This window comes from Crocodylus porosus, unplaced genomic scaffold, assembly GCF_001723895.1.
Source record: "Crocodylus porosus isolate Cpor-Errol unplaced genomic scaffold, CroPor_comp1, whole genome shotgun sequence".
Classification (NCBI taxonomy): domain Eukaryota; kingdom Metazoa; phylum Chordata; order Crocodylia; family Crocodylidae; genus Crocodylus; species Crocodylus porosus.
Genome location: NW_017728886.1, coordinates 184,046,742 through 184,062,578, shown reverse-complemented (window position 1 = coordinate 184,062,578; position 15,837 = coordinate 184,046,742). Strand labels below are relative to the sequence as shown.

At 40.4% G+C, this 15,837-nt stretch overlaps 1 protein-coding gene across 2 annotated transcripts in view; it reads right to left on the bottom strand.

The window, feature by feature from the left end:
* Positions 1-15,837, bottom strand: part of DLGAP1 (DLG associated protein 1) — a 546,520-nt gene that overhangs the window by 409,856 nt on the left and 120,827 nt on the right. For both annotated transcript variants that reach the window (XM_019546483.1, XM_019546490.1), the window contains exon 2: positions 14,013-14,120. The gene's annotated coding sequence lies outside the window, so the exon portion shown is untranslated. The remainder of the gene's footprint in view (positions 1-14,012; positions 14,121-15,837) is intronic.

Genomic DNA, 15,837 nt, shown 5'->3' with positions numbered 1-15,837 from the left:
TAATGTCTATGAAATCTATGAAAATCAGTGCTCAAAATAAAATAGTAAGTCAGTGCCTACACTGGTTGTTTATTTTTAAATACTGGTGGTAAGCAATTGTGTCCAGGCAAGATATCCCGTTGATATACCTATTATTTCTTATTATTCAACTCAATATAAACTATGCTATTCCTAAACTTACTAAAAGTCTTCAGCTACAAAAGTGGAGAGAGATGCATCTACAAACAAGCTCAGCTACAGGAAAGTGTTAATGATAAATGCATCTTTCCAAACAACCATAATTGACAGAAGCAAAGGTAGGGAGGGAGGTAGATCAAGTCTCTTAGGAACACCTCTATATTCTCTTTTTCCCCACTTGCACTCCAAATACTGAAAAACCCACTAACAAAAAGAGAATTCTCCACATTCAGACTTACAAGCATTTTAACATCACAAAACCAGAACAAATGTATCCTTCCCTGTGACACCACTTCCTAGACAGGTATCTCCACTTCACGTACCTTTCCCAGTCATTCTTGTAAGGCCATTATCTCACTGTCTCACAGGGAGGTTTAGGGAATCAATCCAATGATGTTTGCAAATAGGTGAGATGCTTATGATGATGAGCACAGAAAAAATGAATGAATAAATTGAGTGATTAATCAATATAATAAAATAGTAATTTCTTATTAGCTATGAAAAGGTCATTTTAAATTGAAAATATTTGTGGTGAAGAAAAAACCCTGCATTTGGTGAGTACCTGCACATTTTGGGGATATGAATGATATTTATTTACTCTGGGATATGAAAATCCCAGCCTTATACTTTTCAGAGTCTGAACAATTACTAAAACAGCAGGAGAAAAAAAACTGAATAGATTATGGCAATGCACATGAGTTTCATCTGAATTTTTAAAGCCAATGTTTGATGTATAACTAATACAAGTTTGGCGTATATGCCCTGGTTTTCATAATATTTTCTTCTCTGGGAACAATATTGTATTTGTTTCCTTAGTTTTTGTGACTTCATGTTTCAATGAGGCCATTAGCTAATATTCTTTATTTAGAAAGATAACTCATAAAAACAGCAACATCATTTCTTTTCAGGTGTTTCCTAAAAGCAGACCCTGCCATTTTATTTAGCTAAGACTCCACTACTGCATGTTTCTATGGAGTAAAACTTTAAATGAATTCAAGATTCTGTAGCAGAATAAACAGGCTTGTGTTTCTCAGCTATATCATAAAACATAAGCGAATATAAGAGCATAAACTACAGGCATTGTATATTGTAAACAGGATTGCATTTTCATAATTTCAACCAAAACGTACTGGGCAGTGGGCACCTACACACATGCTCTGGGGCAGGGTGGGGGGACATTTTAATTAGAGTGGCTCTTAGGAGCCACTCTAAGACATCCACAGCATCTTATGTATTCAACATCCCAGGTTTCAAAATGGCAATGTGGGGGGGGGGAGGGGGTGCTTTAACTAAAGCTTGTTCAATGAGCTATTCGTTAAAGTGCCCCCACTGCCATTTTGAAACGTAGGGACACTGAATGCAAGCATGCTGGAGGGTTCTGATTAGAACGCTCCAGCAGACTTGATGAATTGACTCTAATCAAGTCGAAGTAGACTCGATTAATTAAGTCTTTGCCAATGTGTTCTAATCAGAACGTATTGGAGCATGTGTAAAAGAGCCCACTGAGTCCAGTATGTAGAGCCCTAATATAAAAACATTTTGCACTATGTAAGTAAATAGAATATAGTTGGAATGGAGACAGGACACCTAGAAAGGAAAGCAGTAATTTACCTGGGCTAATTAAATACATGTTACTATTCAGAATGCAAATATAATTTTACAGAACTGTACATATTAAACCGATATACAATGAAAGACTGTTGAGGTCAGAGCTGGCCATAGGGGTGGGTGATGTGGGTGACTGCCCAGGGTGCCATGGTCAGGGGGGCACAACACACACACACACCCTGCCCTGCCCCTCTGCTCATGCCAGGAAGGAGCCATTGAGAGACTTTGTTGGCAATTAATTCTGATGCCTAGGCAGTGGGGCCGCCCCCTGCAGCTGCACCTAGAACTGATTGGAGCCAGCTAGCTGAGGCGATGGGATAAAAAGCACCCAGGTGGTGGCAGGTTTTGCCAGGCAGCATGACAGGCCAGGAGATGGGTGAGCTAAGAGCAAGGTGGCAGTGCCCAGTGAAGAGGTGACACAGCCGGGTGGCCCTGGCTTGCACACCAAAGGCTTAACTGTCACTGAAGTGCTGGGGCTGGAGGCAGAGATGCAGCCCCCATCCTGGCCACCGCCACCACTGCTGGGTGGCTCTGGTTGGTGGCACCCTGCCAGTGGGGGCCTCTGGGTGGCAGCACCCTACTGCTGGGGCTGGGCTTCCTGTGTAGGCCATCCTGCCTGCTGCCCACATGCCTGCTCTTTCTGCTGCCCTATAATGAGTCCCAAACACTCCCTGGCCCCACCGCCCAGCAGCAGGCCAGCATCTTGGGTAAGCAGATATATACTGTCCCATGATAGCACACAGGGTCCCCTGCCACCCACAGTCACTGGGGCACATGTGCCCCTCACACATGCATGCACTCCCCCCACACACATACAACTATGCACACAGCCGCTCCCACACCCCATATTCTTGCACACCCCCACACCCTCCACACACAGCACCAGTGACTTGGGGGTGTGCTGGGGGGGTGGGAGGAAGGGACTGACAAAGTACAAGTTTGCCCAGGGCACCATTTTCCCTAAGGCTGACGTTTAAAACATCACATTTAGGTACTGGTCACACATAAAAACATCCATATAATTTATTTCTCACACTGTATAGTTATATAGGACATACCACATCACACAACATTTTGGGATTTACCAATATATAGTTGTGTAAGAAAGCTTAGTAGTTTAAAAGGGAAACCTACTGAAAACAACAAGATAGTTCAAGGATACAGTCAACCAGTGGCTTGTAAACTTTTTAAACTCAAAGCACCCCTTGTTGGATGAGGTACACCTCTGTAACTTGTGTGAAATGACTGGAACTCCATTTTAAAAACTGATTTATTATTACAGGGCATACTTTCCTGCAGAGGGGGCAGAAAATGGAGGGGAGCCACTAGGCAAGGAGAGCCTGAGCATGCCCTTATCTGCTTATCTTGTCACATGTCACTTGTCTCCTAACATTTCCTGTGGCACCTTTCAAAGAATCTTGCAGTATCCCAGGGTTCCCTGGTGTCCTAGTACAGTATCTCTGCAGTAGACAGTCAACACATATCAGAACCTTAATCAACAATGATTTTCTATTTTCTATTCAACTCACATACATTTCAAGATGGGCAAAATTCATCATGCAGGTAGCCCAAATGCATTAGTCTGTCCAGCCTTAAAACCGTTCTCTCAAACTTGGAAAATTTAAAACTTCACTGAACCAGTGTGTTACATCTGGGCCTGTTATGTTTTTTCCAATAACTCGAATGTCTTGAAGCCACTGTGACTCTGACTCTTTTCATGATACTTTAACAGATCTGACTGAATGGTGTCACAAAGTATCACTGAATCAGTTATATTGGAAATCTTGCTGCAGGATGAAGTTGATCCTTGTTACAACTTTCCTCCAGAAGGAAATGATCCTAAAGCAATCTAACAGCATTTGGGTAAAAGTGCCTATTTTTGTATCATAGCCAGCTTGTAGCTGGTATAACATGTTAAGGCAGCTTTACTTAAGATGTAATAGCTGCACTCTCTTTTACATTGGACTGCTGTTGATTTAAAACCCAAGATTTAAAGTCACATTCTCACCAGGTGGGGTTATTTCCATTTTAATGTCATCTAAGACTATTTTCAGTCTTGCCTGGCATTACTCTGCTTATAAGCAAACTCCATATTTTATATCAAAAATATGTTTTTGATCTAACCAGTCCAGTTTATACCTTCTAGGAAGGATAGGTTGCCTTATTTATTTTATATTACAATTTTCCAATTACATCTACTTTCAAACCTGACATTAGAAGAAAATCATTTTAGGCAGAGTTTGTGAAATGATTTAGGATCAAGTATACTTGGGAGCTTCTACTGTTGCTTGTGAAAATATTTCAGAGTCATTTGACCAAATCAAAGAATGAGCTGATTCAGTTTATTACTATAAAGTTATTTTAATTAACAAGCATATATCTATTAAAACTTGGCCCTTAAATACTACATTCATAAAAAATAATCTGCAGTCTGCTTCCAGTTATACTTCTATTTTTGTACTCAATAAATTTAGAGAATCACCATTAAAGCTATGCTTACATTACTCAAATTTTGGATAGAATAACTTGATCATGACACATTACATATTTTAGCCATGTTTGCTAAACAGATTTTTTTCAAAATCACGATTTTATCATATAGTCTAAATGTCCTTTCAGTGGTTACTTACGGTTCCAATTTTTCATAGAATCATTATATAAGCTCTTTTATATACACAGCCACTGTCAGTTGCTATTTGTCTCGAATACATATTGCTTCAGCTCCACAACAGCAACGAGAACTGTAAGCAATCTCGTCAGTATGATTTTCATTTTGATAATGATGTATCATCCTTGAAGATGACAAATAGCCTCCATAACACTGATATAGCCCCAACAATCTACTAGTGGATCTTAGTTGTCAAGCAGATGCTTTGTATGGTCAGATTCCAAAAATATCCATAACGAACAGTATGTATTCAAAGTATAAAATATACAAATTATTTATACCATATATTTAAAACACTGGGATCAAGAAGCAATTTTGAATATCCAATGAAAAACTTTTTAGAACAGCTCAGGAGTGACAAGACAGACACAGTACTGAGAAATTCATTCTGTGGTAGTAACTACAAGCAGACTATACTGTTTTCTATCTGGCTGGTTTTCATATTGTTGACTTATGAATTGGTATTGAAATATTCCCACAGGATGAGACCCACAAAACTGTTTTTATCTCTTCCAGGTTTGATATATATAGAAAGGCTATGTAGCTGAAATTCAGTGCTGTATAGTTCTCAGAAAACTCAAAAGCTGAGCCACAAAAGAACCCAAACCTCAGTTAAGAGATGAAGTCTCTTTTCAGGTCTAATATTCAGTTCATAATTGTCGTTTCATTCCTTCTGGCCATTCTCAGTTGCATGTCTCTGAGAAGTAATATTTATACACAAGGAAAACAGCCTGCAAATACTATGTATATGGGTTTACCAGAGCTCTTTAACAGACGTGTGACCTTAAGCTGTGCTGATCCTGGGGCAGTAAAGTACAGAAAAGTAAACAAAATAGGTCAATTCTGCAGTAATTGGCATGTGTGATGACAGCGGGAGGACCGCTTGCACCAGACTTGTTTGACTGGCCATACAAACCTGTTCATGTAGCCAGAAATTCAGTTTAACTTTCACTTGAATACAGCTGTGCCAGTTGAAAACAGGACTAATGTTGATTTAAATTCAAAGATCTATTGGTGGGAGACTCATTTCTATGAGGACACATCTATGCTCCACCAAAATAAGCACAGTTGTATCAGGGCATGTTCCACATCTGCAGGGTAAGGCCATGAACAGATGTGCCATTTGTGCTAGGAGAAGAGCAATGAGAACTTGGAGAGCCTTGTCGCCATGCCCCACCTCACCCAGAGCTGTTCCAGATCTGCCCAGAGGAGTGCAAGCAGCGGGAGCTATTCTCCTGCAGCAGGAACTGTAGGGTTCCCACCATGGGAGAATGTCCTTCTACTTCTGTCAATCTGTCCATTGGTGAAATGGCAAAAGGGAAGGAGGGGAGGGCATTCTCCCAGGGCTGGAACTGGAACCAGCCCATGGCTGTCTGTGGCAGCTGCTGGTTTTCAGCATCAGGAGAATACTGTTTCATCATATTTAGTTTTCAAGTAATTTTTTGGAGAACTGTATACATGCACAATAATAAGAGTTATTGAAACACAGGATATTTCTTCTTTTCTCTTCTCTTTAAATTGTCAGGCAGCTGTGTTCTGCAGACCAGATTGCAATAAAAGTTTGAAAGTTACAGAAATGATGCCCCTTCCTCATACTACAAAAGGGGAAGTAAGGTTCTACCAAAAGAGGTGGTTTTTGGCAGTCAATTACTGGTTTCTCATATTGCACAGAAATATATTATGAATGGCAGAAGTGCTCTCAACCAGAGTACAGCCAAAGAGCTTTGGGATAACACCAATCATCAGAAGAACAGAAGATCAAAGGTACAGTCATATAAGCTGATTCTGTATAGACAGAATCATCAGATTCATTTGTACATGCACGAGAAAATTATAAAATGTTAATGAAGATACTGTATTGAGTTATCAATTACAGGGTATTTAATTAGGATTTGCTTCAAAGAAACCCAGAAAGAAAATGACAGTCTTTGCCAAATCAAATTCCATCCTCCTTTATCAACTCCCTGGTTTCATTTTATCATATAGTCATATTTAAGTTTCGTGTCCAAATGAATCAGGTTTTCATATAGTTTTGAGATTAAGCTCTTGCAATGTCCAGTTATGGAACAACTATATCTTTACCTGGTGAATGGAATGGAAATGTTTAATTTTGTTAATAATTACATAACATTAAGTTGCAGATCCCTGCCTTTATCTATTAAATTGTCTATGTTACATGTTTTTAACAAGTTGCTATATGTTACATGTTTTTAACAAGTTGCTATACTTATCTTATTTGGCTATGGCTCTTAGCCTTATAAAGTTATACATTTTGAGGGAGTTATAACAGTTGCAAGAGGGGAAATTGTTATTATACTTTACATTAACAAAATAAAGATTAGTTTTAGTTACTACTGGATCCCACAAGATTGAAGTGTTCTTCATGACTCCTCACCTAAAGCTGGACACAGAGTCAAAAATGCAAAACAAGCTTTTTTCTGTTTACATAAAGGTAGACAATTGGATTAAAGCATAGTGCTAGCTGAAAAAAAATGCTTTCCAAAGGACTCATAATTATATTTTGAATGTTTTATATTCCATTAGGTCATTTCTGTAACCTTGTTTTTGTGTCAGGACATATTTTCTTTAAAGATTAAGTCTCTGGGTTTGTTCTGGGTTGGGAATAGAATTTTGGAACATCTGATGTTACTCGTACGGTATTTTATCTCTCATGTTTTCGCAGGTTACAAAACAGCTTGTTTTTCTTTTTTTCCCATTCAAAGCTCGTATGTTACAAATTCATGGGCTTTGTTTCCCCATTCAGAAATACTACAATAAAGTGTGCTCTATATTTTTCCAATATTCAGAGAGCACCTGAAAGTTCTTAAACTTTAGAATATTTTGTCAAAGCCATGCTTCTTTATATTTTTGTTTCACTAGGTATCTGAGCTTCTTGGACCCTCTCATGTGAATTTTACCTGAGGCATCATTTATCAATTTTTCTAACAGTTCTACAAGTTCCACATTAGCATTATTAGCAGAATCACTTTTTATTTCTTCTTGTACTTAAGGCCATATATTTTAACTGGTAATTATTTATCCTCTAGATCCTTTGTTACCCTTCCTCAAGCTCAGTCTGTACCAGACTATGGCATGGTTGGATTATACTAGATATCAAATATTACTTCACTCTAATAGTCTGCTTCTCTGAAGTCAAGAGAAGCAGAAACTAAAAATAATTCATTCTCATGTACAGAGAAAGGGGACATGAGTGGGCTGAGGAATTCATCTGCGTCCGTCCAGGTGGAGTACTGGTACACTTGCAACCCTTTCTGATTTCTGTTCCATTGAGAGTTTAAAAGTAACTGCCTAGCTGTGGCAGCAGCATTTCTAGTCAGGCAGTGCTGAGGGAGTCAATTGATTTCGTGGCTCATTATTATAACATACCTGATCCTTTCCGAATTCTTGATTCCACAGGTGTTAACAACGCTCTCTTCTTTTTAACGGTCTTGATGTTCCACAAATAAAACTATCCTTTGCTTTGCTGTCTCTCAGCTGCTCCTGGTAATGAAGCTCCTATTTCACAGCCCTGAAGATTTTTTAGCTTATTCCAATGAAGTTATATTTGTTTTTCCTTCAATCTTAAATAACATAGCCCTAGGCATCTAGCATATTGGTAAAGCTTCTAGTTTATTTTTAACTGGAGAAAAATGTGTTGTTTTATATGTGATGATGCAGCACACCACCTGTACCCTGCTTTTCAAAATTATAGATCTACCCCTGTCTCTATCCATTATATATTAGAGCCTGCTTCCTATGAATTTTCCTCCCCCAACCTCCCTAACATTTCAATGCTCTCCCTCTTTATTATACTTGTTGCTATAACTGGCAAAATAATTGTGTATCTCTATTTTGGCACATAAATAAACCATGGCACCTTTCCTTCAGAATTGATACTCTAGTCATAAGATCCCTTTTTGACTATGCAAAGTTTCATGTTGTACTGCTTTTGTTAAGAGATTTTGTATTCCCTTACACTTTCTTTTGCTGCAGGCAAATACATCTAAACTAGCCATAAACAAGTAGGTTTTTCATAAGCCTTCAAACACTGTATGAATTTTTGCATGTTCTATTTCCTGATGGGAATATTTAAATTTAGTCACAGCCTTCCTTCATTTCTCACATTAACTTAAGATCTGAGCATTAAATGTTTTTCATTTAACCAATGAAGTCCCCATGAAGATTTCGTTACACTAATGTTATTTTATCAGAATTATTTCCCACTTAGATTTCCTCTTAGATTATTTCCATATGGGTTAATTCAGTCTCTAATAACTTGATAAATTCATAATTAAAATAGCTTCTCTCTTGCTGTGCTCTTTTCCCCCTATACTGTCTATTCTTCAAATAGCTCAATATTCTGAAAAGCTTTCCCTATGACATTCCTACTCTCATAGTCTAATAGAAGAAGAACTCTTGGCCACACTTAAGTGACCTTTATTTTGTTCCTACTCAATAAAGAGAGGCTATAGCATTAGAGGGAAATACTCAGATCTAAACACACGCACACACAGACATGGATATACATACATGTGTATATATATATTATATTGAGCCCTTGACTATAGTTCTGTACTCCACTGTGGTGTTACAGTAGGGTTACAGATTCCCCTGTGCCAGGCACTGATGATCTGAGTTGCTACATTCTCCAAATATTAAGCCTGGAAGTTTGGCCAAGATGTAGGTGTTCATGTTGTTAGATCGGGAGGTCCCCAATTCAATCCCTGTTGTGTCATTCAAGTTGTATTTGGATTGTACTCTTTCACACTGTGGGGAGGGTACAGGTCCAGTCCACATGAACATCAGAATACAGGGCACAGCCATAGGAAGAACTTCCATGAGGTATAGGAATAGCATGTTAACTACTCTGTGATAGGTGCCTGTGTACATCTTTCAAGAAATTAAATGTAACCCATTTCAGCTTTTACTTATAGGATGGTAAGAAGATACACACAGGCAACAAGGTAACATGGGATGAGCAAGAGGGATGCATGCCCTGGGTGCCACTTAAAGGGAGGGGGCACCAGAAGGAGTGAGAGGGCACTTTACTCTCCTGCTCCCCTCATGGCTTTCACTGCCTATTGCAGCCAAGTGGGTGATGTATGTCATGGACTACAAAGCATTCTGGGAAGCATAGTTTTATAGAGCAGTGGTAGAGTTCACCATTCCGGGGGGGGGGAGGGAGCAGAAACTGACCCCAACCCCTCCTTTTGCTATCAAAATCAGCAAATTTTTGCCCTTTCAGCATGGGCTTCTGTGGCAAAAAAATATGGTGAAAGTTTCCCCCAGCAGCAGTGAAGTCTACTGACACTCCAAAGAACTACAAGTCTCCAGGAGGTCTTCACTCTATGACACATGCTGCCCATGCCTACTGATTGCTGCTGCTCCATGCACTACCTCATGGGGAAAGGCAAGAGAGGTCTGCCCCAGCCATATTATTCAGATATTATGCCTCTGCACACTGGTCACTGTAGCAAAGTAACTGATGCTCTGTGAAGCCCTACCCCTCCTTTATCTCAAGGCAATTTGTCTATGTACCTCTTTCCCATGAAGAAACAAGACTTGCTTAGTGCAGATAGGATCTTTAGAGAATTTAGCTTGCTGCACACCATGGCATTTGACTCCTCCCAATTCAACCCATTTCCTATGAAGAGATCAGCCATACAAAGTAGGCCTGTGCAAAGCAGCTAATATCTGCTTTGGATTCAGATTTGGCTGACTTGGGGATTCGAATCACTGTCCCAAATCGATTCAGCCAAATCTGATTCAGAGATTTGGCCACTGTCGAATCAACCGAATCTACAAATCTCCCCATCCCACACGCACTCTTCCAGCCCTGTCAATGGCTGCCCCGCCCACCCCCAGCATCCTGGCACTTTAAAAAAAGCCCCAAACTCGCTGGCCCCTGCCAGGTGGGAAGGCAATCCCCGCTGACCCAACTGCCCCATGCTGTATGGGGGGGGGCCCTGCCATGAGTTCCCAGAGGGCCCAATGGCAGCTGCAGCAGCTGCTGAGTGCAGGGCTTTTTTTTTTAAAGCACCAGGACACTGGGGCTGGGTGTAGCAGCTATTGATATGGCTGGGAGAGCAGGCAGAGATCGGGAGGCGCTCAGGAGGCCTATAGGAGCAGGCAGGGGATGGGGCCTAGCGGGGATTCCCCCATGGTACCCTCCCTCCACCCCCTACTTACCAGCATGCAGTCCAGGTCCAGCTCCCTGCGAGGGCGAGCGGGGACTGCCCGAATCTCCAAATCTCCTCTGAATCTTTTCCAAATAGATTCAGAGGCTTCAGATTGATTTGGACCTTTTTAATTGGTCTCCCAATTCGATTCAGATTCAGAGATTTGGCTGCCAAATCAGGCCAAATCTCCCCCAAATCAAATCAGCAACCAAAGCTTCGCACAGCCCTAATACAAAGTTGTTGATGTGAAAGAGAGAAGCTTAGTACAAGCTCCAATAATACAAGGTCTATCTAATCAACACAGATTGATAAGGATTTACATTACACTACAACCTTTATGTGTTAAACCCATGAATTAATTAACATGTTTTACAATGCATTACTATCAATACTTTATTAAGCTTGTTCAGCAACTGTACCATCCGGTTTCCCTTCTATTCTCCTCAGTTTATTTTTCATCTGCAGATAATTTTCTTAATCTTGTCTCAGCAATTATTACCCATCCATGATACCCAACCAGTTTCTATCTCTGATACCCACTGCCACCCTCATTACATCAAGCCATTAATCTGCTTGTCTCTCCAGGCTATCTACGCCAAACTTTACTGAAACTGCTAATGTTTGGATAGACATTTTCAAACATGCAAAATGTGGTCAAAGATGAGTGCATTTCCACAGGGAAAACAAAAAAGGTGCCTGTTACCACATGTATATTTAGGATACAATCCTGAGATTCGATTATACCACCTTTTCTGACATTGCCAAATTCTAAGTCTGCTTTAAAGAATGAAAGAAAAATATGAAACTGAAAACAATATCTTATGGAAAGTGTCTGGCAACCTCCATAACTGTACCTGCTACTACCTGTACTGTCTGCCCACCCCCACAGCAGAGAAACAGGAAAAGAAAAAGTTTAAATGCCAAATTGTACTATAACTGTCATCAAAAACTTATAAGCAATTAATAAAATTCTTATTCCAGGACATATTGTTCTGTTACATAGAAATGTTATGTTATACTTATTTGAAAATGTGAAAAATATTGCATAAATATTAAATCTTGCAGTTAGTAAGACTTGTTTTATAGATGGGTAAACTGAGGCAAGGAGAGATGAACTGACATACGTCAGTGGTAAAGGACTTAGTTTCAAGTTCTCTAGTCTCATACGTTTTATTTTTAAGACTGTTAATCAAGGATGAATTTTGACAGTTTCAGAAAAACTGCCAATAGCAGTTATATTTTCTTTTCTTTCAAATTTACTAAAATGCAATATAATTGCATCCGCTGGCAGTACCATTTGTTAAAGAGAACAAATTAGCATTAAAAATGGACACTAATATGCCCATTAACAGAAAGTTACTTTTTCAATTACTTTGAGATAATATATTAGACCTTGTTCAATAAAGGAGAAAAAAATAATTACCAATCATCATTCATCTAAAGAATGCCCCAGAGATGAATATGAGTGCCTTTCATAAATTAAGCTTACTGTAGACTTGAAGAAATCTCTAACAGTGCTGAAATAAAGCATGACACATACCCAATTTTGATGTGTTCCCACCTACAGGTCTAATATAATTAAATATATGCAAGCATAATTAAAAGTCCTTGGTTTCTTAGGGATTCGTTATACATAGGTGAACTAAAAGCATGTGCAGACAGGTGTATTGCAAAATTACTTCAGTGGACTACCAGCAAATGTTCCAAGAAGAATTTTTTAGAAATAGTTTCACTCTCTACTGTGTGCATTATCAACAAAGTTACATGGCAATCTTTCTTGATTCTGCTGCCTCCATTAAATTAATAATGAACAATCTAGTTTTTCTTCCTTTGCCTCATCTTTTGACGTAATGCATCTGGATTGGTATGGTGAGCAGTATGTACTCTGAAATAATTCTGTCACTTCTGCTAAAGTTGATACCAAGTTTTTGCAGGGTTGTGATATTGGGATAATTTTTGCAATCGGAAAAAGAGGAAATGTGTTAGACTAAATCAAGTTAAGCTGCATTTTACCATCAAACCATTTGTTCCAGACAGGGTAGAGTTGTTAAAGGCCTATTTATTTTCCAGATATATATGAGGTCTATAAGGTGTTGTTTGTCTGTGGCCTTCACTGGAAAAAAAAAAACTGTGAAGCAAGAAGTTCATTCACATACAGAGCTCTTTTAGGCCATTGCAATGTTTTCACCAAGATGCCTCAGCTTTACACCATCCTCCCCTCATGTTTTTTCCTGCACTCCCTTTTCTGCTCTGATCTCTTCCTTTAGACTCCTGGCCAAGCCAGTCCTCTCTCTCTAACTTCCTAATCTGGCTCCATAGCCATAGTACGTCCAGCCCATTAGGGCTCTACCCAACACTTGCAAGACATCTACAGAGACAAGCACTAAGCAGAGGCAGACCCACCAGAATGGGTTTAGTGGCACGGTCACACCCCTCTTTCAGGCCATGCTATGAAAGCCACAGCTGGGTCTCTTTTTTAAGTCCCCAAAGCAGATATGAATGCCACTGCCACCTCCCCACCGGCTGCTCTGTGTTCAGCAGAATGTCCCCTCTCCTCCCCTCCCCTGCTTCCCCACCCGCTGCTGCTGTTCCTTGCTGACCCAGGGCAGAAGAAGCTCCAGAGCTGCTCCTGATCCACTCCAGCTGAGTTATGCAGGAAGCCAGGCTCAGCTGATGACAGCAGAAACAATGGAAGTAAGTGGATTCCTCTTCTTTGTCCAGTCCCCACAGGTGTTCCTTGCCAGCCTGAAAGCATGCTCAGGGAGGAGGAACACTGTCATTGATCCTGACCAAGCCTAGCTTCCTGTGCAACTTCCCACAACCCCTGCTGCACTGGGGCAGGAGTGGCCGAGACAGTGGCAACAGCAGGTGGGCCCAAAGGTGTAAGTAGGAAGGGCTCTGGGGATCTGCCTACCCCAAGTCAGCTACAGACAGGTGGGTCGGGAGGGAATGGGTGGGAAGGGGTCATGCTGCTAAGCACAGCGGGGAAGGGAGGCTGAGAGAAAGGGGGAAATTTTTATCCCATTTGAACACTAAAAAAAGTCCCTGCTGCTGCTCCTGCAGTATGGTCTGCCCACCCTGGTGTGGGGGAAGAGGTTAGGAGTACAGGTGCAGCTACCCCTACAGTACCAGTTCTTGCTCCTGAACCCCACTTAAATCTTGGATCCACCAGGAAAGCATCAAGTATAAATACTTAGTCAACCAAAATATAGCAAGTCACCAAGCCAGCTTCATCTCCATTAATAAGGCCCCTAATTATGGAGTCAATTGATTTTATGGTTGTTTGTCTAAAACATGCAGAGCTACAGAAAAGCATCTGAAAGAACAAATTAAGAGACTAAGCAGGGAAAAACCATATATAAAAAGAAGGAAGAGCTTACCCCTTTTGTCAGTTTTCCATCTTAGTTTGAGTCAAGGCTTAAAAGGGAGGAGAGCTTAGCACAGTCTTGAATTCACACATCAGTTGTGATATTTGACGCTTGACTGTTCTGAAATGTAAACAAAATGGAACAATTAATCTTCTAGCCTGAACCACATGAAAATTAACAACCCCCTCAAAAGCAGATATGCATTCAACTATTAAAAGTCACTGTAGCAATGTGGGCAAAAATTTTATACCAAAGCAGCATAAATAAGATTTCTACATGGTACTATATTCTACATCTTTTTTTCTGCTTCCAAGAAATACAAAATAAATAAAAATTGAAGTATTTATATGTCACAGTTCTTCTCTTCTTGGACAACATACAGGCAAGCTACTTTTCTCTTTCTTTACAAAACCAGTCCATATAAAGATGTATATGTTTTGCTTTCAATTGTCCAACCACACCTGACATATTGACTACTACCTTCCTTCCCCTACCCCTCTCTCTTTACTGTAACTTTTTCCTCCTCACCAGGCATCAGTCATATAAGTATTTTTTTTCCTAATTGAGAGATAATTGAAATAATATCAAAACAATTTTACAGATCACCCAACAGAAGGTTGCTAAATATGGGATATCTTCAACATCACCATCATCAAACAAGTAACTCGTAAAATCCTAAGTGCTCCCACTGCCCTTCTGAGGCGTGGGAATGATGATATACAAGACATGGGAAGCTGCTGTAGCAGAGTAATTACCATGTTCCAGCAGACTCGATTTATTGTCAAGATACAAAGGCATCTGTTCTCTTGCAACCTGTGCCACTATAAAAATTTTTAGACAAGCTTGCAGGCATGAAGTGTCCTTCTTCAAACCTTTTGTGTCTCAACAGGTTGCCTGATATCTCTCCCAACTGTATAGCTGGTCTAGAAATAGCACCAGGAAAAACTTTGCTTCTCACCTATTTCTTGGACCATAATAACTACAACAACACTCTAACCCAGTGCTGCTCAACCTTTTTTGACCCACAAGCCAGATGGGCAGTGCCATCCATAGGCTAGATCCAGCTAGTGGTCCCAATCTGGCATCTGGGGTGGTTGCAGCAGAACCCCATCGGCTGTGCTGGGAGGGGGGAAGATGGGTATGGCCCCAGTGCAACCCCAGAGGGGCTGGGGTGTGGCCCAGCCCCAATCCAGTCACAGTGGTGCAGAGCCCAGCCCTAATCCCACTGCGGGGAGGGGTGAGGGGGTGTAGCCCAGCCCAAATTCTGCTACATATATTCTAAGTACAGTCAACCCTCTTTTCAGAAGTTCTCACTGATTCTGTGCTCAGCACCCTGTTGAAGTCAACAGAATAAACTGAATTAGTGCCATTTTAAACATTTTGAACTTCAACATATTGTTTTCAGATATCTCTCTTCTCCTAATCTCTAACACACAAGAATATTCTGTCTCTCACCCTCCCCATACCCCTGCCTCTCTCTGTCTCCTTTTGTTAGAAAAATACATCTTTGTTACCTATCTCCATGTATTAGTAGGCATACTCCAGTGTAGTTCAACTAGTACCCATACTAACTCCTCCTCCTGCTACTCAGAAGAATTTGAACTTGAATTCGTTCTTATGGTATCTTAAAACTCTGAGGCATTAGTCTGATTTCAACACACGCTGGTAACCAAAATCTCTGTCAAATCATCCTATCATTGTTTGGTGCCTATTAACAAAAGGCAGAAAATTTAAAAACAGTTTTAGATTTCATAGACATCAGGGCTGGAAGGGACCTCGGGAGATCATCGAGTCCAGCCCCCTGCCCAAAGGGCAGGAAGTCAGCTGGGGTCATAGG